The sequence below is a fragment of the Aythya ferina genome, assembly GCF_964211825.1.
Source record: "Aythya ferina genome assembly, chromosome: 4".
In the NCBI taxonomy this organism is placed as follows: domain Eukaryota; kingdom Metazoa; phylum Chordata; class Aves; order Anseriformes; family Anatidae; genus Aythya; species Aythya ferina.
In genome coordinates this window covers 55,446,481-55,470,524 of record NC_140300.1, presented here as the reverse complement: position 1 = coordinate 55,470,524, position 24,044 = coordinate 55,446,481, and the positions used below count along the sequence as shown (strand labels likewise).

Genomic DNA, 24,044 nt, shown 5'->3' with positions numbered 1-24,044 from the left:
TTATCAACTCTCCATTTCCCTGGAGGGCTACAAAATACAATTTCCACGTTAGTTGTATATCGCCTAAATACAGCACTCCTGAAACAACAAGGATGGGCTTCTTAATGCAGTGGGTAAGACTTCCATAAAACAGGGACTCTAGGGGTTGGACTAGAGGAATAAACAAAACACATTTTACCTCAGTGGATTTGGATGATTTCTAGAAGATTTAGTGCAAGGAACCTGAGCTTACCTACAGTATGAGCACACAGAGTTTGTAAAAATATTTTATACCTGAAATTCAGCAAAATATCTTGCTACACGTTAATACCTATTTTACAATACCTATCTTACATAGTCTTATCCCTTTTTACAACACATATAATTCGGGGGAAGGTTTTTAAAAAAATCCTTACACCTGGTTTTAAAAAAGTACACCAGAAGTTAAAGGTGTTTCTAGTAGGTTTGGACTAGGAAAGCTCTAACTATCAACAATGTGAAACGCAGCACATTTCCCCAGTGTTTGCAAAACTAAGTATTTGACAGGATGTGTTGGGTCTGTCTGAGCTGGAGTCACCTTTTCCCTGCAGCAGCCCACACAGTGCTGTGCTCTGCACTCGTAGCCGGAACAGCACTGATATCACTCCAGTGTTGTGTCTATTGCTGCGTAGTGCTGGCACAGCATCAGGACTCCTTCCAAGCCCCCAGGAGCCAGCAGCCTGGGGGTGGGCAAGTGATGGGGAGGGGACATTGCCAGGGCAGCTGCCCTAAACCAACCAAAGGGATATTCCATAACACCTGATGTCACACTCAGCAATAAAAAGGGGGGCTCTCGTGGGGGAGGGGGCTGTTCCTCCTGAACAACCACTATGCGTTTTGAGGCCCTGCTTCCCAGGACGTGGCCAAACATTGCTCATTGATGGGAAGTAGAGAATAATTTTTTCCCCCCTCTCTCTGTGCTTTCGTGCAGACTTATTGTTTCTTTTCTTCTCCCCATTCCCTTTCCCTTTAATTAAACCTTTCTCATCTCAAACCTCAAGTTCTCTGTGTTGTATTTCCTCCCCCTGCCTCTTTGAAGAGAGGGGGAGTAAGAGAGCAGTTGTGGTGGAGCTCAGCTGCCCACCTGAGTAAAACCACCACACAGGAGGATCTGTCTAAATTTAGGATAAGCTTCTGTCTTTCACTAAAAGCATTCAGTTAATCCAAACTGGAGGGTCAAAATGACTAAGTAAAAATAATAAAGAAAGAAATTTAAACTTGAATTACTGGAACACAGGTATATTGTATTATTTTTTCAAACTTGAATCTCTGATATCAACATGCATTTTTTTCTCTGTTGCATGTTTAATCTTCAGTGAGTCAAAGTTTCTAGCAGCAGTGGTCAGACATCGGATGACTGCACACAGAACAGGGGCAGAGAAACGTTCTGTACGGATTATGCTGATTCCCTATATGCCTTCACCTCAAGGTTGAGAATTGAATGATCGATACAAAGTCCTCAGCTTCATATCTTATCTCAGATCTATCTTCAGCAACACTGCAACCCAAAGTCCCGTGACTTTGGTACAGAACCAGCTCAATACTGACCAGATGGAAGAATGTCACTTGCTGAATTACAAATATTAATTCTCTACCAGCAAATGTTTTGGAAAATTCCCATCAAGATTTCATCATACATGAAGTAATTTCGTTTCCACAATTACTCTGTCAGTTACCTCAGTTACGGACAAAATCCATGAGACAGATCACGAATAGTATAAGCAAATTTACAAAATATAAGATGTCTGCCCTTCAGGACCTTTTCATATTCTGTTCTGCATTGCCTTTGGCATAGGAGAACCAGTGAGCACACAGCAACATCTTTGTCTGCATACAGATGAAGAAAGGAAAACTTCAAAAGCATTGGGACCAAAATATCTTCCTAAGTGTAGAAAAATAGCCTGCCCCACAGCCGGCAGCTATGCTATCTGTAAGGAACTAGTATTTCCAACAGCTAAGAACAGTTTAGAGTTTTCTAAATATAGTTACATGAATGGCCTTTCCAGTACCCATTTTGCAATCATTTTTCTCCATTGTTCTCCTAAGAGTTGTTTCGCGCTTACTATCTTGTTTGTGTTTGAGTAAATTCATTTTCCTGTTGCTATTTTCACTGAACTTATTTTTATCCACAATAATGATGAAACTAAAGCTACCCCAGAAACAGTGTACCACTCTGTGCAACCAATTCAGAGACTGTGCTAAAGCTTTCATGCTGAGTTACCTCTGAACTACAGAATTACACACCTACCTTGGAGATGGAAAGATTTAATCATTCTGCTCAAACCCTGCTAATGCTGAGGATTTTAGGTGTTCCATTATCTTACTAGACTCCAGAAAACCAATGCCCATCTTATTTCAGGAACCTGGTTTGCTTCAACTGCGATGTTACAGCCTCTTCGGCTCTTGCACAACACAATCACAGTTTCTCATTGAATTCCCACCACCATTTTTCACTTCCTTTCTATCTCATTTATTTCAGGTCACTAACATCAGTAGTATCCTAGTTTGTCATGATTTTTAATTCTTCCTTGACTACACTGGTAAAGATCTTGGTTATCTATATTTTCTAAGAGATTAACAGCTGTGCTGGGAGCTGAAATCTGCTTGTAAACAGCAGGACAGAGAATTAAGCATAGTATGAACAGCTAAAGCCTCAGCCCTCATAACCTACATCACCTGTCTCTGAGCCTCCTTTGGAGAAAATCTGTGATATGATTTTGATCATTTTGACAACTTTGAGATATGTACTATGCTATTAGATTTCTGTGAGACTTTAGAAAAATCTTGTTATGATACTGATTGGGAATACTTGTGTTGTTTCTGATTAAACATTTGGTAAAGCTGCTTGAGTTTTAAACCATTCCTAGTAAAATTCCTTTTGCTCCTCATAACTGCAACTCAGCATATGTCCTCTCATAAGAACTGTCACCCTAGATAAAATGAATTATAAATAACTCTATAGTCATGTTATTCCATTTAAACCAATTTAGTAGAGATAAGAAAAAAAATATATTAGTCCTCACTTGTCAGCTTATTCTTAAGGACATTTTAATATTCGATATTTCCATTTATAGTGCTCTTTCGGGGAATCTAGTTCTGTTGTATCAGGAGTTGATACACAGAAGAGAAACACTATTTAAAAGTAACAGTTCAGAAGTCGTTATCTTTAATTTGGAAGGGAAATTAACTGTTATCCTTTTACTATATTAAATAAAATAATTGTATTTTACCAACGTATTTCCAGCTGTAGGAAATTCCTGCCCAATTCCTCAGATAAAAACTTTTTTTCATTTAGCATAACTGTATTTTCCTGAATTGTAATTACACGTGTAACTGCATTAAGAGATTGCATAAATAACCGATATCCCTAATTAAAATAGAAAATGTAACAAAATAGAGGAAGTTGCACTGTGTAAATCCAATTTAAAATAATATATAATGAAAAGGAATGCCCTTCAACTGTTTCTAAGTCCATCCAAATTTTTATACAAGCACATTCTATGCACAAATTAACACACGTATTTTTTCACTTTTTTCTTCCTTTCTTCTTTCACTCAGTGATAGAATATTTTCAGCATAAGACCTATCCTCTGATTAGAAAAAGACTATGATACCTCTGCAGGTTCCCTACAGCAGAGCCTTACCAAAGCCCATAACTGATCCAGCAGCATTTGTCATCTCTGCAGTATACTTGCTGTAATTCCCCTCCCCTGGTTTTTCTTTAAAACTAGATCACACACAACCTTTGAACAAAGAAAAACAAAATGTTTTAACTAAGGAAACATGACACACGAGTACTAAGCACTGCGTATAATTAATTTGCCTTCCCCACGTCATTTAAAATTTTTACTCTGCATAAATGACCTTCGCTTTTTTTCTGACTAATTTTTATACAGTAAATAATACAGTTCTTCCACAATTGCTTTTTTACTTCTTTAAAAATCACAGAACTCTGACAAGTATCTTCAAAATGGCTTTGTCAGATTTCTAGGTGACATTTTCTTTTGTACATTTATTGATGCTACACAGTTAAGTTGAGGACAAAAATTTGCTCTGATGCTTAATGTTTTATTCACAGGTCTATCTTTTATTACAAAAGCCAGAAACAATGTTAGCACAGAATCCAGTTCGCACTTAGCATAGAACTTAGCTTGAAATCTTGAGTTGACAAAGTCAAGAGTGTACAAGGGGCTGAATCAAATCTGACACAAATAAACCCTCAGAAGTACTTAATACTGAGATTTTAAGTAGATTGAATTGGCATAATGGTCCTCCCTGACCCATCTCTGACTCAAATGCTGCCTTGTGCTGGCTTGTTCATTTTAAATGTTATGGTACTTTAGATAGCTCTTTTTCACAAACATAGCACCGAAGTTGTGGTGGGGGTATCAGAAGAATATATGCAAGTATTCATCTGTCATGGCAAGAGAAGATCACTAAATGAAAGAAGAAATTCAGGACATAATAATTACATCTTGTGACACATTCCAGTTCTAACATAAGTCTGATATTCTAAGTAGTAGAAAACATTGAAAATGAAAGTACCAAAAGAGAACTAATTCTTTAAAATCTACACATTTCATTTAATTTGCTACCATATTATATTGTTTTATATCAGTTTTTTGCATATTGTATCATAAGCTGTGCATTTATGCATGTCTGTGTTTATATATGAATGACATAAGCCCTTGATTTATTATTACTTTAAATAGGCATTTAGATATACAGGGAATAAAAATATCAAGTATTGATCTCACTATCAAAATTGTAATTTAAATTCAGTTTTATGTTATTATTAACATGCAAGTGATGTATTCAAAAAAAAAGGAATATCCTATACATCTGCATTTTAATTATATAAAACTTCAAATTAAAATCTAAGTTGTAATGAATTACTACCTAAGTTATTACATCAAGTCCATTTTAATGCTTCAGTAAAGCATTCATCCAGTAAGTTACTTTTAAAATATAAATCTCTCATTAAGAACGGCAGTAAACATGGTTTGCATCACCTTTTTGTATCCTTGTTTCATGATACTTTACCTGCGTGGGAAAAAAACAACAAAAACCTTTGCAAAGATTGCCTCTTAAAATAATCCTTAAATACATACCTGACATAGCCTGTACAATTAAAAGAAGACCTGGAAATTACAGGTCTAGTGCAAACCGGTTGTAATAAACACAACACAGTAGATGTAAGACACCAGAAAGAAACGCTGTATTATTTCCCACTCTCTTACCAAACAGCAACTTAGTTTTCTAATATTAATTAATCTCAACAATGTCATTTCACTTCAATTGCATGTTACTTTATTTCAGCTGTAAAAAAAAAAAAAAAAAAAAAAAAAAATGGCAGATTATTATAATTACTGTGTTTTTTGTTTTGTTCCCTCCCCCCCCACTGTGTTAGATCTATCTTCATGTCACTTCACAAAATATATGCTTAGGAGACTACTCATTATTTAAAACTTATAAGATCCAAAATACAGATGACTGACATGATTTGTATATGTAATTCTGTTTTAGAATTGCATACTCTATTTTAGAGCCTCTTGTGAAACCAAGATGGAATGTCAGAGACATTTGTAGCAGACCGTAAAGGGGGATTTAATTTTGTCTAGAAAGGAGGAAAGTACTGGAAATATTTACTAATGTAATCTAAATAGTTAAATCATTTATTTCACCTAATATTCTGAAAATACAAGAATAAATGATTCCCAGTGCAATTAAAGATGAGTTTTAGGGTTACTTCCAAGACAAGCAATAGTAGCTAAACTAACCAGAAGAAGAACTAACTTTTTTCAAAGTCTTAAAATATGTTTCAGCTTAAAAAGAACCCCAAAATGTTTAAAAGCAAAGAAACTTAAAACAATGAATTAGAATTTATGAAGGAGAAATAGGAATGGGAAAGAGATACTGCTTCTGCCTGAGGTGCAAAGACCACATCAGATGCAAAGGACTGAGAAAGAAAACTGCTGGGTTTTGGATACCTCTAAAGAGAGAATTTTAACAAAGCAGAGTCTTCACTCTGTTTCCCATAGGTTGTGGATTAAAAAAAAAAAAACAAAAAAAAACAAACAAACAAACAAAAAAAAACACTAAAAGGGGAAAGAATCATTGTTCCCTATGACAGGCAATAAGGATTTAAAATGGCTTCTCATTATTTCATATCCCACCACAATATCCAAATTTCTGCTCTCTAATATCAAGTCTAGGAGTTTCTGGCAATTCCAATTCTATTCAGTCCAAGCATCTCCTTTAACCAAAGTTTTGACCTCTGTAAAGATTTGAGAGACAGTGTTATCTCCCATCCTGATGCAGCCCAAAGAGGGAAGCAAATACCTGAGAACTGAGATAGTCTTGTTTAAATTTACAGTTCCTTATCTCATAATAGTACTACATAGTACGAGCATGTGGATCTATACAAACCATATGCTACATATGAACTACACAAAGTACAAGCACACCTGTGTTGCGTGTGCAGCATTTAACATTGCTTAATTTAGACAACATAGTCCAGTTACATCAATAGCACATATTTCACTGCTGAGTCTAAAGCACAGTATCCTCAGAAAACACAAAAACCTCACATGGGACCTTCATTTTGCAATTTTAAAAATCTCAACTCTCACTCCTTATTCTCAGACTTCTTATTTGTTGTGTACACAATACAGTAATGGAAGTTTGCTTATGCCTTGTAGTATTACAATGTATAAGATCACTTCTGAAGTTATAAATCCAGTTGGGAGGGAACAAAAAGAGACTCGAGATTTAAGTGGAGACAGTAAACAGGAGGAGGATGTAAACTCAGAAAAAAATAGAAGACAAACAAACATATTAATAAGGTTAAAAAAAAAAAAAATCAACTTCTTCTCATTCTGTCATTCTTCTACTGAGGGACAGCAGCATATTTTTAGATCTCAGATAAAGTGGCAAGGGATGGCATGTACACATACCAGTAAGAAGGTCAAAGGAGCCCACTCAAGTATTTCATCTTATGCTCTCTTTGCTACTTGACAGGATGATGACTGCATCTACGTATACCAGATCCAAAGGGACTCCCCCGATAAGAATAAAAACTTTAGAGAAAATAAAACAGTGAAGGATATCCATAAACATGTGATAAACTTCAGGCACCTCCCTGAGGGGGATACACCTACTTGTCCTGACAGGCACTTCTGGTAGACTCTGAAAAGCCTTTCTGATTATCTGTGTAACTTGGTCCAGGTTCCCTACTGGTCCTAGAAGAAGCTTTATCAACCAAAGATTAACTTTCTCTTATGCCTGAGTCATAAATCACAGGCACCGATGCACGGTGTCTGCATAGCAGGTCTATTCCTAGAGCCAGCATCACCGCGTACAGAATGGAGGCAAAGGTATTTACTTTGACATTGAAAAAACTTTAATTCCCAGTATACATCAATTCAATCATCCATGCTGTAACAATAAGTATTGACCCAGATAGGAAATACTGTTGCATGATGAAGAAGTGAATAGAAGGCACAATCTTATATTCTGCCATTGGCAAACTCAGTCCTCAATATAAAAGGAAATGCAAAGCTGAGTACAGCCAGAAGCAATGGAAGTGAACACAGCGGTGCACATTATTGCTTTGAACAGCTCATGTGAACAAGCTGGTACCAATAATACAACTGCTGCTATAAGAGACAGTGACAAAACAGTCTTTGCATGATAATCCAAGCACCCACAGAATGAATGACAATGTGATTTGCTCTCTCTTCACTTTCAGCTGAGATGAAATGGTGTCAAGATTGCCTGGAAAACTCAGGTTTTACAGTACAATCTAGAGACGGAGAGAAAGAACGTGGAATCTAATCAGGAACATTCCTTCTCCTACAGTTCAGGGAGCTTTCTGAGTTGTCACAAGGCCTGAAAAATCCATACAGTACTGCAGGTATCTGGTTCGGGTATCAGAAGAGACTTGTGCGGGTGCTAGTACAGAAAGCTCAGTTCCCCTCTCCCTCCCCTGCCTGAAGCTGGAACCGCTAGCAGGATGATTTTGGCCATGGGACCTTAAGGCAGCACAGACACCCACAATATAGGCTGAAATGGGACATAACTATCCCAGCCAGCACAAGGCCAAAAAGAAGCCTTTAGCAAAGTCACTGAATGTCAAAGATGAAGGAAAGACAGATGAACAGCAAGATACAGTAAAAATTGAAGGATTCTGTCTCAGTAAGACAGGGAAGCAGCTACCAGCTGAAGTGTTTGTGATGTTACATTTTATACACCGAACCTTGAGCATACAGAAAGAGACAGCTGGAAAAACTCCTCTATGGATACTAAAAGGGAAATCTTTCTGGTTTCAAGTTGCAAGACAAGAGTGCTCACTTTAAGAATGTATTTGTGACTTACTTGAAGACCCTGCAGTATGTATTCATGTGTGTATTCGCACTTACATATATGAGGCATAAAACATATTTTGTTAGCTTCTGTAAATATTTAGAAATATAGAGAAACAAAGAAAATTAAGAGACTGCCCCAAATCTCACAACAGATTTTAAGATACCTTTATCATCTCTAACCATAAAGAGAAAAAAAAAAAAAAAAAAAGATACTTCGCTTTTTATTATTATTATTGCAAGATAATGGTAGCTTGCTGACAGGTTAACAACAAACACATGCTTATTTTTCATGTCTTGAAAACATCTATAAACAATTACAGAATATTTGACTATTACATTGCACATAATGCAGGATGTACCTTACACACACAATAAAATCATCATTATTCACAATCATCATTATTTAATTTACTCGTATACACACGTAAATAAAATCCACATTTATTCATAATTGACATTATCCACTCTTTTAACATATATAACATTGTAATTTGCTATTTCTCTTCAAACTTAACTAAGTAAGCCTTCCTTTTTCAACTTTTAAATAACCTATGTCTTTGTAGGTTCACACGAAAAATCAACTGGAGAGAAACTGCCACAAAAGGAATGGCAGAGAAGAACTTTTGCTGCATCTTTTATTTTTCGAAAAACAAAACAACCGCTTTCAGATTTATACCCCAGAAATGTTTTCAACAATCTTCACCACGTAATAATTTGATTAAATCTACATTAAAAGCCACTCAAATAGCTATGTACTGCTATAAACTTTAGCAAGGCCCACAGGCTTGCCAATGTTGCTGATTAAGCACAACCAGCGGGAAGAGCCAAGTAGCTGACTCAACATATCATGAAATGTAAGTTATTGAAACACCAGGAAAAAATAAAGTTTTCTTTTAATTACAGCTCTTTGAAAATATGTATAATTTTAACCCCAAACATTTGTCTCTCAAAGGAAAAAGGTGGAGTTTGTGGTAAGTACTAGAACTTTCTCTTGTCCTGCCTGCAGGGATGAAGCATATTGGATGCATACTGAGACTTGGAATACCATAACCAAACCAACCTGCAGGAAGAGTTGCAGGAAGAGTTGCAGGACTGTGTGCAGAACACGGGGCAGACGGTGGTGGTGTGGCCTGGCACATGACAAGCCCAGCTACCCTTCGCTCCCTCACACAGCCCTCCCCTGCCCCACTCACCAGATAACGGCACTGCCTGGAGAACCTTCCAGAAGCACGGGCTGACTGCTTATGCACAGCCACTTGCTGCGAGGGTTTCAGCCAATCAGGCACGAGCATTCGCTACCTGCACCTGTAATGGTGGTGCTGGAGGCACCTGGCAGGGCCCCCAGTGCTGAGGGGATAATGGCTGCTGAGGCGATAATTGCGGCTGAGGGGGAGCAGGTGATCATGGACCTCAAGAGTCCCTAACAGCTTTTCACTAACTCCAGACTTGAAAGGTTTTAGCAGGAGGCATAGTAAACCACAAACCAGATATTTTACTTTAAAGCGTAATCATAAAATCGTTAAAGTTGGGAAAATACCTCTGAGATCATCTGGTCCAACCATCCCCAATGTCACCCACTAAACTATGTCCCTAAGCACCAGGTCCAACCTTTCCTTAAAAAACAAACAAACAAACAAAAACAAAACAGGGACATATACCATCACCACCCTGGGCAACCCATTCCGATGCCTGACTACTCTTTCTGAGAAGAAATGTCTCCTCTGGTGCAACTTGAGGCCGTTCCCTCTAGTCTATCACTAGTTATCTGCAAGAAGAGGCTGACCCCAAGCTCCCACATTTTCTTCCAGGTAATTGTAGAGAGACAGTCCTGGGTCTGCAGGGCAGTCCCTGTCGTGCTGTTGTAAGCAGCCAGGTGTCTGATTGCTGTGGCTGAGCCATGCGCTCCTGTAAGCTGACAGACAGCCGGCCAGGCTGCCCTTTGAAACTTAGCACATTTTGGCACACACGTGTGGAAAAGTGATGTGCTGCCTCGAAGTATTTCATGTCTGCTGAACTAACATGTGCATACCAAAAACTGGCACTTGACTGGAGTTCACCTTTTTGAAGCTGAAAATAGCAGTTGGAAATAGAAAGAGAAAAGCATCTGCTGGGCAACAGCACTAACATAAAACACATTAAAATGTTAATCTTGGACAAAGATAAGAAAAAAATATGAGCTCAGAAAATGAAGAGACAATCCACTTTCTGACTCTATTATTCTCCTATTATCAAATCTTACTCTGTTGTTTCCCTCCCCCTGCTCTTGTTTTGTATCACCAAACCACCGAGGAACAATTCCTGGCAACTCTAAATTCAGTGTCAGGTTTTTTTCTTGAAAGAGAAGAAGTGAAACAATACAATAACAAAAGCTGATTGACATTAAATTGTATTTGCAACACTACATTACAAGCAATGGAGGGAAAAAAGAAAAGAAAAGGTGAGGAAAAGCCAGAAATTAGAATTTTCATAGTGAATACACAAGAAGTTTAGAAAATACAGTAGCAGCACGTATGCCCTAATTGCTATTATATAGTACTGTTCAAAACGAAGATTGAGTGACATGAAATAGGACAAGTCAAGAAAGAAATGTTTGTGGATGAAAAATGGAGTGATCATTCAGTCAAGGGTAATCAATCGTACCTCTGAAAATTTGCTTTTCTGGAGCAGTCAAATACACAGTGAAACCTGAGATCTAAATAGACTAGGAGCATGAAATGAAGTCTTAGTTTATAGATTTCTCTCTTAGAGTCATTTGCTTTTCTTTATCTCAGAATGTTGTATTTCTCAAAAGCTTGCATTTTGGGGCAAACCAGCTGTGTTAGATATGCATGACCATTACAGATAGAAGCAAATGGTTATTTATGTACACAAAATTAATTCTCATGCATGTAATTCTAAATTTAAACATGTATTTGAAGAACTAAATTTGAATACCCACACTGAACACAATCTTCTGGACTTGGGAGAATAGAATATGCATAAAATGTTATGAGTCAGTATTAATGAGATACTCCCAGAGAATATCTGTGTTGCCTTCATGAGATCATCACAAACATCATATGATTGTTTTTCCCCCAACTTTTTTTACAAGAATGGGTGAATTTAAAAACCTCTTAGATTATTTAAGCAGATCTCTGTCTTTGCTGCTCACTATACTGAAAATTAAGCAAAGTTGAGAATACAATAAGGACTAAATCAGTATCTCAGTTTTAATTCTAATATCACGACAATGACAACTACAGAATTCAAATCCACATGTGATGTTGAGTAATCAAGCAAAGCCTGATTTATGTTCTCTGCACAGGATATTACTGATGTAAAACAAATTCTGTTACATATTAATGGATACACACTACTAATTGCAGAACTATAAAGAATATACAGGCTGTGTGCTACACTACGAACACTTATCAGAAATCTCACTCTATAGAAACAGTATTTTCAGAAATTACCACAGTATAATATTCTACAAGATTAACTTATTGATCACCTTTTAAAGATGATTCCTTAATGTATCTTTGACACAATGAATGTTTCAATAGAATGATTTCCTTTTCAGAATTTACTAAACAATGTTTGTAATTAAAATGAGTGAACATGAATTTTAAATATTAAGTCTGTCTTTGTATTATGTGCCAAAGATGTTAAAAAGGAAATCTTTTTTTATTTTTTATTTTTACTTTTTAATTTTATTTTTAAATGCCACAAAGCCATGAAGCTTTCTATTTATTTTTTTAATATTTTTCAGACTGGTATCTTTACACTTCAGTCATACAGTACACTAGATAGAAGACATCTCCTCTTTTATATGTGGTCTTTATTTCTATATCATTACGATTGCACACGGATATAGATATTGCTGGTATCTTTTATTATTTTCTTAGTAAGCTTTAGTTGACATCAAATTTTACCCTGGGTTGCATAAAAGCCTGCAAATTCTTTAAGATCAAAGAGAATAATAATTAAAAAATAAAATAAAATTGTTTCCAGAGATGGGAGACCTCCTCCATAATGTATTTTTATTCTTGAGACAGGACAAAAAGCAGCTCATAAGCAAGTTGTAAACAAACCTGAAAACAAATTCCATAATTATTATTTCCTTGTGTTTTGGGAAAAAGACATTATGGCATTCCTCTGGCCAATAATATATTCTTACTAACAAGGACAGTACAACCTTAATGATCTGAAACTCGTTTATCTGGGAGACATAAGATTCAGTCACATAAATGAATTGTGGATAAACTAAGGTCACTGAGCAAAAGATCCTGCAGAGTCTATAAGCTCCACAGGACAGAAACTCTCTCCTGCAGAGCCTTTCTTCTGAGAAACAAGTAAACTCTGCAGGCTCAAACATTTCTGTACACAATATTTTAAACACACACACACACACACACACAAAAGCAGATATATTGAAGCAGCCCTGACTGACAACTTTAAGATAACTATATGTTCTGGTTACCACAATTTTCGAGTTATAGCTGTGTTTTGTTTTTGTTGTTGTTGTTGTTTAATTACAATGCTATTAGTTCATTTCTGAAGATTCCCATTTACATTAAGGATTATTCTTTGTTTTCTCCCACTTGGATAATTCTCAGTTATATTACGCTAAAGGGCAGAGGTCTAGAGTGAAATTTAGTATGCAATGTTAAATTTACTCTGAGGTAAAAAGAGGCAAAGATAAGTTACAGATTCAGACGTTTTCTGTATTCTCTATTGACTTCTGTGTGTGTTTGGTGGTTTTTATGAGTGGTAAAAAACAGGAATATCACCTGTGACAACAGACACAAAATATCAGTAGCAACTGTATATGAATGAAAATTCTTAGCAAAATAAGAAGTATACTACATGAGGATATTATAAAAAAAAAAAAAATTAAAAATGTAATATCCTAATAAGAACTTTTTATCTATGATTTCAAAGTATTTACTTTTTAGTGGAAATAAGAGAATTTTCCTGCAGGGGATATCTGAATGTAGTGCCATCTACTATTCTAATACCCTATAATAACCAAGATAAGTGAGATTTAACAACTCTGCAGGACTAGAGTTTATATCCTGCTTGGAAATTATAAAGTACAGTAGCAGTCAGCCCTCTTCTTTTCCTGTGGTTCCCGTGAAAGAGTTGTGATGTTTATTACACACTGAGCCTTTTTACACCAACACAATATGTATCTGATATTGTTGACGATACGTTTTAAGAATTCATGGGTACTGAAAACATAAAGGTTATTTCTGGATAGATTTAAATCAGAAGATGCAATGGGAAATAAGAAAAAATAATTAAAGATGTTTTGTACCCATAGATTGATTAAGACTGGCTAAAACAGGTAGCAAATATTTCAAGTAAAATTGAAATTAAATAGATTTTTTTTGGCATTTGTTTATTTATACTGAAAAATTCTTCTCTCCTCACAGCTGACCTCTTGATTCTCGTAAGTAGAGGAAAACTCTCCCACACAGATACTATTTCTAATATGCATTAAAAAATATAGAAGACTGTAGCGTGTTGCAGAGGAAGCTAAAGCAATCTGGTGAATTTCAGCACATCTGCCCAGCTATCCAGCTGCCACCTTCTTAGTGAGCGCAGGAAGCAGGCACGGCTTTGTCCCTACTCCTCCCAACTGAAATGATTCCACATGACAGCTGAGGGGTCTGTTTGTTCATGTTAGTGCACGGAGGGGACAAGAAACACAAAATAAAAGGTGGAATACCCTGGCAGTGGCATAAGTGTGGGGGAGGTTAGAGTGAGCAGAATGAAAGCTTAGGTGGGGTAGTCCGACATTAGCAAGGCATAAAAAGGGACTGGAGCATTAGCAAGGCATAAATAGGCCTGGAGGCAGAGCTCATATAGAGGTGGACTGGACCAGGCTGTTTGGGAGTTTGGGGATGGGAATAAATAATTGCTGCGCAAAGCATCAGACGATGCTGGAGATTTTGTAGAAGATCAAACCTGACAGAGTTCTACATGCTTTCAGATGAGCACTGCTCTTCATGCACGCATACATATGTACCTGCAGGTGTCAACAGACATATCTATATTGCAATTTTTTTTTTTTTTTTTTTTAATGACGGTAATTCTTTGGTCAGTCTTCCCTTAATTTTTGAAACCCTGCTGCAGACTTCACTACAACTATATCTCTATCAAGGAAGAGCTCAGTCTGATGCATTTTATCTGAAAATCTGTAATTCTGCATAGAAACTACTGGTATGGAAATAGCCTTAGTTTTACCACAACTCTTAATACTGGCAAAGCTAAATATTGGTATTAAATGCTACTTTTATCATTCTGTAATGTTACATATGATTTGTTAGTAAGGGAAAAACTGGGAAAAACAAAACTCGGATTGATTGTTAATTTATTTGCAAATAAATGGAGAAAATATACTACCTACTTTTCAGAATATTTAAGTAACAATGCTAAGAGGTGTTAAAAATAGGAAGATATTAAAGCTTCACCTGTTCTAAAAATAGCAGCAACAACAACAATGAACTATAAAAAAATGTATCCTGAGACAGTGTAAACCAGTGCTGTCCAGCATCAGTTGACTCTCTGGGATGAAATCAGAAGGAGTTTTTCCCTGTTTATTTTAATGGATCTGTGATTTTACTCCTTTTTCCTAGCAGTTGCTTTTGAAATTCCTACTTGCATACATTTAATTTTCTTTAAGTAGCACAGTATTTACCACAGCTGCATGTAGTAGCGTGAGCTGCACTCTTCAGATCAGGGCTGCATTTGCAATTAATTCACTGGTGACACACAATCATATTGTGGCACAGTAGAGCTAACAATCTCACCAATATGGCTTCTCACTGAGAAACAGTCCTGTAATGCCCTATAGGCATATTGCTCTTCTTCAGGCACTGGTAGAAGAAAATGATAAAATTTCTACTCGGTCACTTTCAAATCTAGTGAAAAGCAAATGCATTTGGACAGAAAGCCATTATAGAGTGCTGTAGAGAAACACACTGTTAGCAGAGCTTGGCTTGGTCCTTGTAAGTTTTAAAAGTGGTTTTCAGGAGAAGGGATTACAGGCAAAAAGCCTGAATATGAATATAGGTTACCTCTAACCCCAGAGTTGAATATAGGTTATTGCTATTTAAGAAATTGTTTACTTGAAGACTGAGCAGCTCTGTCAAAGTAACTGAATATATTTATAGTCTTTCCCTGTCCCATCAGATCTTGCAAATTGTATTTTCACTTTATGTCTAAGAGTCTGCTGAAAGTGACTCTGGATAGTGGGTTTCCTCCCTGTTTGCATCTGAAAAGTGATGTGTGCTGTGCTGATACAACAACACTGAGCAATTACAGTAACGACCCAATGCTTGAAAAGTTTTGTTACTGTCACCTGAGTTGGGAACTGCTTGAGATCAAAATACAAGTGTCTACATTTATGCAAAGTTTCGCTTTGAATAGAAGTTTAAAATAAATTGATCACATGTCAAAATCAGTGGTGCTTCCTGTAGTCAGACAATACAGCTGACTGGAAAGATATACCAACTAGGAAATGTGTTTTGCAGAACTTCAGATTATGATATCTAGATCAGAAATGATGAACTGTAAGGATCCCTGCAAGGTTTTGTACTGCCAGAGATTTGCACAGGTGCTGACAATGCTTCACAAAATTAATTTGCTACTGGCCTCTGGAACAATTTGTTGTAGATGACCTTTACTGCTAAAGATGAAGACAAAGAAAGGACAGGAGATAAAGATGTGGAAATCAAAACTAAGGTCAAATGAAACTTGCTGAGCATTAGACTTTCAGGTCAGTGATAGGCCGGGAGTTATTTTGTAGATAACAGTATATAACCACATGAGTCTATGTATGGAATTAGATGGACCTAGTAATTGTTCTAGCATTTGTCCTGCAAATTTGTTAACACAGTTGCTAAAGCAAATTTACATGTAATGCAAGTTATGTAAAAAGATCATCATCTTTGTACAGTGTTTCTGTTTAAACTCAAACATGCAAGAGGTTATTAGATATATTGAAATTTTCCCTTTTACCTGCCTGGTTCATGCATGTAAATTGTCAAATGTAAGGGGACTGGCACTCATTTCTAACAGTGTTTAATCATCTGCAGTAAGAGCAATATAATAATAATATAGATTATTTGCCTTTTTTTTTTTTTTAGTCATGGGTCACTTGAGTTAACTTTAAAACTGTATATTAAAGTCAAGGTTTATTCACAACGAATTAGGCATTAGAAAAAAAAAAACAAACACAAAAACAAACAAACACGGATGGGTATGCACTGAGTTAATCATGTTTAAATAATCCCTTGCAGGTGAATGGGAACAGGCTGAATAAAACTTTAAAACTAACTCTCCATAAAGGCGTACTCTCAGCTTCTCAGCATTGCACATTATTATATCTCAGTCAAAACAAAAATTGCACCAAACTTTTTGCTATTGCACAGGTGAATCAGGTTAACTTTTAGAAACAATAGCAAATTTTCTGGCATTTAAAAAAAAATATCTTTGGGTGTGGATTGTACTACAGCAACTTCTGGTATAGCAATTTATGTTCAAGAACATGAGGGAAAACAGATTAAGAAAGCATTTTGTATATTGATATATATTGATATATACATATCAATATATATATGTGTATGTTGATATATATTGATATATATACATATATTTGTATATATGTATTTTATATTTGTATATAAAAAAGAACATCCTACATATTATTTCATCACTAGTAGCTTTACTCATTAAGATGAAGCAGGTAAATTGTTACCTGTGGCTAAAGCAACTTAAACCAGAAGTCTATTATATATGTATTTGACTTTGTAAGAAGCAAGCTTCAGACTGCATTTGTCTTTTTTATCTCCATTAAACAGCAGTAGATGTATGAACAGAATCTAGAATCCTCCCCCACCAGAAAACAAACAAACCAACCAGCTTTTTCTACATAGAAAAATAACCTACACATTTTGCACTAGTTTTAATGTAACTGTATGTAAAAAAAAAAAAAAAAAAAAAAAAAAATTAATAACGAAAAAAAGCCCTCAAATTTACAAGACAAGGAGTTTTACTTTTATTCCGTGTTCAGTTATTGCTTTAATAATCTCAGACTTTAGTGGCTGAATAAAAGTTCCCTCATCTGTTAAATCTATCTGCTTCATTGCTGCCTATCAGAATAAAATATTTTCAGTGATGGTCATGAAATTTAATCCTTTTTCTTCCTATCCTCTGAAATCTGGCTTAGAAGGCAATAGAGGGCAATAGTCTGTTATTACTACAATGCTGAATACACTATACAACTGTACATACTCTCTCTTAAGAGACTTTCATTGATAAATTAATTGTAATTAATAATAATGCATTGCTCTGTCTGCAAGTATCTAGGGATATTTAACTATAATGTTGCATACATTTCTGTTGGCCTCTAACTGAATACTCTTTAACATCTAAATACCAGAATTAACTGATCATTTTTGGTAGGAACATGTTAATATAATTGCTGGAAGTACCAGCATATAATAAAATGAGTTTCAGATGTTCATCTTATTGAATTAAGGAATTAAAGTTTAGTGTGAAAAACAGAGAAGACCTGAAAACTTTGCTCCACAGACCAGAAATTACCCTAGGTAGTTTACTCTAAGTAATTTCTGCTTTGGGCCAAACACATCACTTTACTAGCACACAGATCAAGAAGGAAATCCACACTGCTTCTTCTCAAGGGCATCAGATGTACTGTCTGTCCTCTGCCCAGATTCTACATCTGAGACTTTCCCTAAAGTACAATTATCATGACGTGAAATTCCTACAACAATGCTAAAAAATTTGACAAAGGTATAAAATGAATTTAAATATTTCAAGAACGTGAAATTACATACCAAGTGAAAAAGATTAAGGTGGCATAGAGATTTGAAAATATGGATAAGGATACACTATTATATCAATCTTGTGTGGTATATTAACATTTTCTGAGAGACCAAAGGAAATTATGAAATATGACTTCTAGTTTATACAGATGTAGAAATGACTCTTGCTATGACAGATCAAAAATAAAGAAAGTTTCATCCAGAATCAAAGTTAAAATACAATGGAGCTTATTTTAATGCATCAGCATATTTTTCTAACCTTATAAATGCTATCTAGACTTTTTTTTTTTTTTTTTCCAGAGAAGGGACTATTGCAAATTATGAATGTATTTTGTAAGAAACAAAATTTGATTTGCTAGAAGGCAAGCTAATCCTGAATTGATGTCTTGCATTATAAAATAAAAGTCTAGCAGTTTTCTGGGGTGAACATTAGGTAGCCACTTAATAACAACAACAACGTCTGCTTTCCTTTTTTTTAAAAAAAAAAAAAAAAACACGACCATTTAGAGAAATGTCAGGAAAGAAAGATAAACATTTCTGTATAAGATAGACATGTGCTAACCTGTGAAAGATAATTTGAGTAGTCAGCAAATCCCTACTGGCACAAACATGAGGAGACACTGGCCAGAAAAATCCGTCTGGTTTTCAGTATGTATAACACTTCTCTTATCAGGGAAATAAAAGTGTCTCTCACTAAAATCTTAGCTGTCATATTAGCATTATATCAGTGCCTGCTAGCAACTATGGTAAAAGACTGTTAAAGGTTTCCATTATAAATACTGTTTTTCTGAGAACTTCTACAACACTATAAAAAGTGACTCTGGGCAACAATACGGTGTATTATGTATCTGTTAGACCACATGTCTTCAGGCACTTATTTCTTAATTCCTCTACTTAGATAGATCTAAATGCTAACCTTGAAAAGCAAAGCTTAAGTGAAAGGGATGGGACAGAACCCTCAAGTCCTTGAGCACCAGGTACACAATGTGCAACTTGTGATCTGATCCCTCTTGCTGGGATGCAAGCCAGAATATGTAGTATCTCTGAATTCAAATACCTTTGAATTGAAAAAAAAAGGAAATATATCATCAAAAAAAAAAAAAAATACCTTTGAATTCAGTTGATTTAAGCAAACCATAGTTTAAAGACAGTGTTTATTTGGATTCATAGCTGATTTCATATACTTCAGTAAGAAAACTCTTCATGAGTACTCCTCCATGGTCATTTCTCCAGCTTTCTTTCCTGTTCAAGAACAAGAACAAGCTATACTACTGAGAGACTGATCTAACTGAAATATTAACTGAAAGGGGAACATGACTGAAGGCCTTAAAAAATCATAAAGAAGCTGGAAGAAAAAAACCACCAATACGACAAGTGTATATGGACTAAGATCCAAAAATGATGATGTCTGGAAACAGGGCAATATATAACGTGGAATGTGGAATAAAGAAAGAAGAGAAAAGGGAAATGGAAAAAGGGAAAGACAAAGAAGAAATGGGAAATTGCATGGCAAATATTAAAAAAAAATATATTAAAAACAGAGGAGGAATAACCTACTGTCTATCCAAACTTGTCCAAACCAGGAGGGTAAAAGTGAGACTAATCTGTTCTTTGACTGGTATTGCCAAATAAGCAGACATTAAAAATCTCATTTAGTATGTCCCCAAAGTACATGCCAAACACAAATAATAACATTGTTCCTAAAGACTGAAATTTTTTTTCAGACTGAATTGAAATGCCATTTCATTGAATTTGCCATTGAACTTTTTAAACATTTTTGCCAGCTCTGTAGACAGTTAGAAACATAGAATTAATACTTCACAACAAAGGGCAAAATAGTGATCATAGTTTTACTTTTTGTTGTTTAAAAAAAAAAGGAAATATATCATCAAAAAAAAAAAAAAAAAAAAAAACACACAACAAAACAGACAACATTAACCATCTGTGTGCATTAGTAACTATTGGTGTTGCTTCTGCAAGTATTTTGAATCACCACCTTGCTTTCATTTCCACCAAAGCTGTTGGAGTTCAGTAGCTCAGTATCTCTGCAAACAGGATCATAAATCAGTACAAGTAACTAATAACCATTAAAAAAAGACAGAAAAAAAAAAAAAAAAAAAAAAAAGAAAAAGGAAAAGGAAAAGGGAAAAAAGGAAAAAGATTTCTATTGGCATAGTACGTAGCAATATCAAGGTGGACAAGACTGTGCTCACCTAAGTATCACTAGGCTGTAAGAAATAATTGGTAGTAGCCTTCCAAAGAGCCCTAAGTAAGGCTGAAGAAAAGTGCACGTTCTTAGTTTAATGCTTTGGTCTCATCTACATAGAAGCAGGAAGCTAGTGACTGGATGGATGAATTTTGCCTGAGAAAGGGAGAAGGACACTTCAACGCTAACAAGACAGAGAAGATTTTCATGAAAGAAGAGGACAAAAAATTCATTAACATTTCACAAGTGGCAAATGCTTAGCTCAATAAGAAGCAATACTTCCAGTGAGCAAACCGGTCTACTTTAATCTACCATATCGCCACCCTGGAATTTCTTTCCATTATTTCTCAGTAATTAATATATATGATATAGATGAAATTAATCTTGAATTTCTGTGTATACATTTATGCAACTTAAAAACACAATAAAGACTAAGGAGCAGAACAAATGCCTTACAAATGCATTAATCATAAAAAGTACATTTAAAAAAGAAAGTAGGGAAATTTAGCATCTACTGTACAAAAATATATATATATATATATATAATCTTTTCTCTTTTATTTTTCCTGAAGTAACCAAGAACTGCTTCTAAATTTAGGGCAGTTCCAATTAGTTTCCCACTCTATCTCTCATATTAATAACAATTTCATAACTGTTAAAAGGTATTCTATTTTATCCACTATTCTATTCCAAAACTTAATTCAATTCAGTGTGAAAATTAACTAAGAATACCTAGCATACATATAATCTATAAAGCTCAGCAGTTTTAAAGAGAACACTAATTCCATTCTTCCCATTTTAAGAAAGGAAACAATAAAGAAACACAGAGGTTAAGTGATTTGCCCAAGGTCAAATATATCAACAGAAGAGAAGTCAGAAGTTCATAGATTAGTGGACTTTGTATTAATTAGCATTACATTGACGTATTTTGTAAAACTGCAGGTAAAGATTGCTTGCTGTGTAATAATGTATCCTAATAACTCTCTGTGGGAATATCCCCTTGAAGGAGAAAAGGAATAGTAACAAATCATTAGAATACGATAGTGTTCACTGAAGAGTTGTTAGACAATTCACAGGTGGAACAGCTTATTGACTTGTGGTGGTGCATTCTCCTCACCTAGAATTGCAAAGGTACGGTGAGCAAGAGGATGTAAAATGCAGTGCAAATACATATAAATAAGAAGTTCAATCCAAGATGTAAAAAACCACAGTCTTTGAGATTGATGTGCATATTAAGCAAGTCAGTATAAACTATAAAGATCTCAAGAGTGGATCTTGAATAAATATAATGTACTTAGCAAGAGTAAAGATGGCTTTTGTAAAGGCAATTTCTACTTTGGAGACCTACAGAAATACTTCATTTTGTTGAACAGACATATGAATGCAAGTGATTTGGTTGGCTGGAGTTACTCATTTGGAGTTTACCTTGGATTGGCAAAAGGTGTTTGCTAAAGTTTCTCAACAAAGGCTATTAAAAATCAACAATAAGGGGGTACAAATGAAGGCATGTGGAAGAGATAGCTCTAAGGCTAGAGAGTAGGAATAATTGTCCAGTTCCTGCAAACAAGAAACATTGCCACAGGACTTTTGCAAAGTCCAGTGTTGGATCAACATTCAAGTGCTGGTTCAACATTCATAAATGCCTGGGAAAGGGAATGAAAGTTGGAGAGATATGTTTCTTCTCATGGAGTTGTTGGGGAAGCAAGGACAGAGACAGACAGTAAGAATTCCAGAAACAACTTGCAAGACTGAGTGACAAGGCAATACAATAGCAGATTAAATGCCATGTAAATAAATGTAAAGTGATACCCAAGGTGGAAGAAAAAAAAAAAAAAAAAAAAAAAAAAAAAAAAAAAAAAACACATATGTTCATACATTGCCTACAACACTTGCTTGGAGTTTTTAAGTACCATGCAGAAATGAGCCAATAGTTCCATAAGAGTTCAACATCAGTAGTCAGTAAGAAACTGAGAAGAAATGCAGGAGAAATCATTCTGAAATGATATAAACCTTAAGAACCTGTCACACTTTGAAACCCACCATCTAGCTTACAAGTAGCAGAGTAGTATACTTCTCTTGACAAGATCTCCTAGGAGGGATATAGTTGATGCTCCCAAATCAGTGGTGGTATAGAGGGAATGGATAGACATTGACTGCTTACTGTTCTTCCAGTTCAAAACAATCTAATACAATGCAGATTCATGTGAAGCTAGACAAAACTGTATTAAAAATAAAGATTAGTTCTTTATGCACACATTGAAGAGTGAAGCAGACCTGTTCAACTTACTGTCAAAGGACACCTGTGAAGTTTACACAGGTTTATGGGAATAGATTTGTGGAAGAGAAAACCAACAAAATCCTATCTCTTATAAACAACCTTGATCTGATGGAAATTCTTCAGCTAAAACTGTTGGAGTCTGAGAGAGTGTCTGTAGTAATATCATGTAATTCTTACTCTTCTTGTTTTCTAGAAATACACTTGTCACTGCCCAGAGACAGGATGCATAGCCAGATGACTCTTGGCAGTTATTGTGCTACATGTTTACTACTCATTATTTTTGTGCAGCTCCCTGACCCAGGCATGGATGCTGTCCAGGCATCTAGGTTTTCTTGATGAGTGACATATGGGAAATACTTGTTTCTCAGTTTTGGGTTCCTCTTGGAGGGTATAAGGGAAGAATGATCATAAAATGTAGGTGTTGAAGTACTTCACTTACAAACAGACACCTCCTTTATTGGATAAGGTATGAAGAGTCAGGGTTTTTTTTTTTTGGTTTTTTTTTTTTGTTTTTGAGGATTGTTAGATACCTTTTGCACTATCATGGCCATGCAGAATCTTGCTTCACATGCTAAATTATACGTGGATCAGGAGACAAGTGCAAACATGGAATCTCTGTGAAAAGTTAACAAGAGTCTCCCAATGTGCATTGCCCTTTGCCATTGCAAAATACCTCTTGGCAACAATCAGAATACCAATCAGATCAAACACAACCTGCTCTAAAGCTTTTCAAATGAAACAACATGGCTTTATAATAGTGTTGAGTAGTAACACTTATTTAATATGTACATTAATTATTGCTGAATTATAATGGAGTTCCTAAAAAGATGTATAATGTTCACATTAATACTAAATGAATTCATTATGATCAGTGTAATTACAATGAATACTAACTAAATTAATGGCAGTTAGACAAGTTAGAAAAAGTGTCACCCATTTACTTGACATGTTCCAGCCTGAATTTATTTTGGCGTTGCATGTATAATAGTAGTGTGAATAATAAAACAGTGTGTTTAGCAGTTTTTTAGTATCATTGAACAACTAATTATTTTACTGTATGTTGTTTTATAAGCATATATATATATACACACACACAAAACACATCTGTACTATCTGAAATGCATAAAGATAGCGAAGCTTCAAGTCAGTCCTATGCTTCTGCTTGGATTTAGCTCCAGGCACTGTATATACATAGGAAGTCCTAGATGCATATGCAGAAAAATGGGTAATCAGGAATTAGACTATGTGCTGCTCTGCCCCAGTTCTGCTCTCCAGTATTCATTCTGTTGTGGGCTCTACAGATCATCCAATAGAATACAGAATGTCCAGGCAGAGCCTGATGC

The 24,044-nt window shown here is 35.5% G+C and overlaps 1 protein-coding gene across 12 annotated transcripts in view; it reads right to left on the bottom strand.

Moving 5' to 3' along the window:
• The window catches only part of TENM3 (teneurin transmembrane protein 3), a 1,337,386-nt gene that overhangs the window by 847,403 nt on the left and 465,939 nt on the right, over nucleotides 1-24,044 (bottom strand). The window lies entirely within an intron of this gene.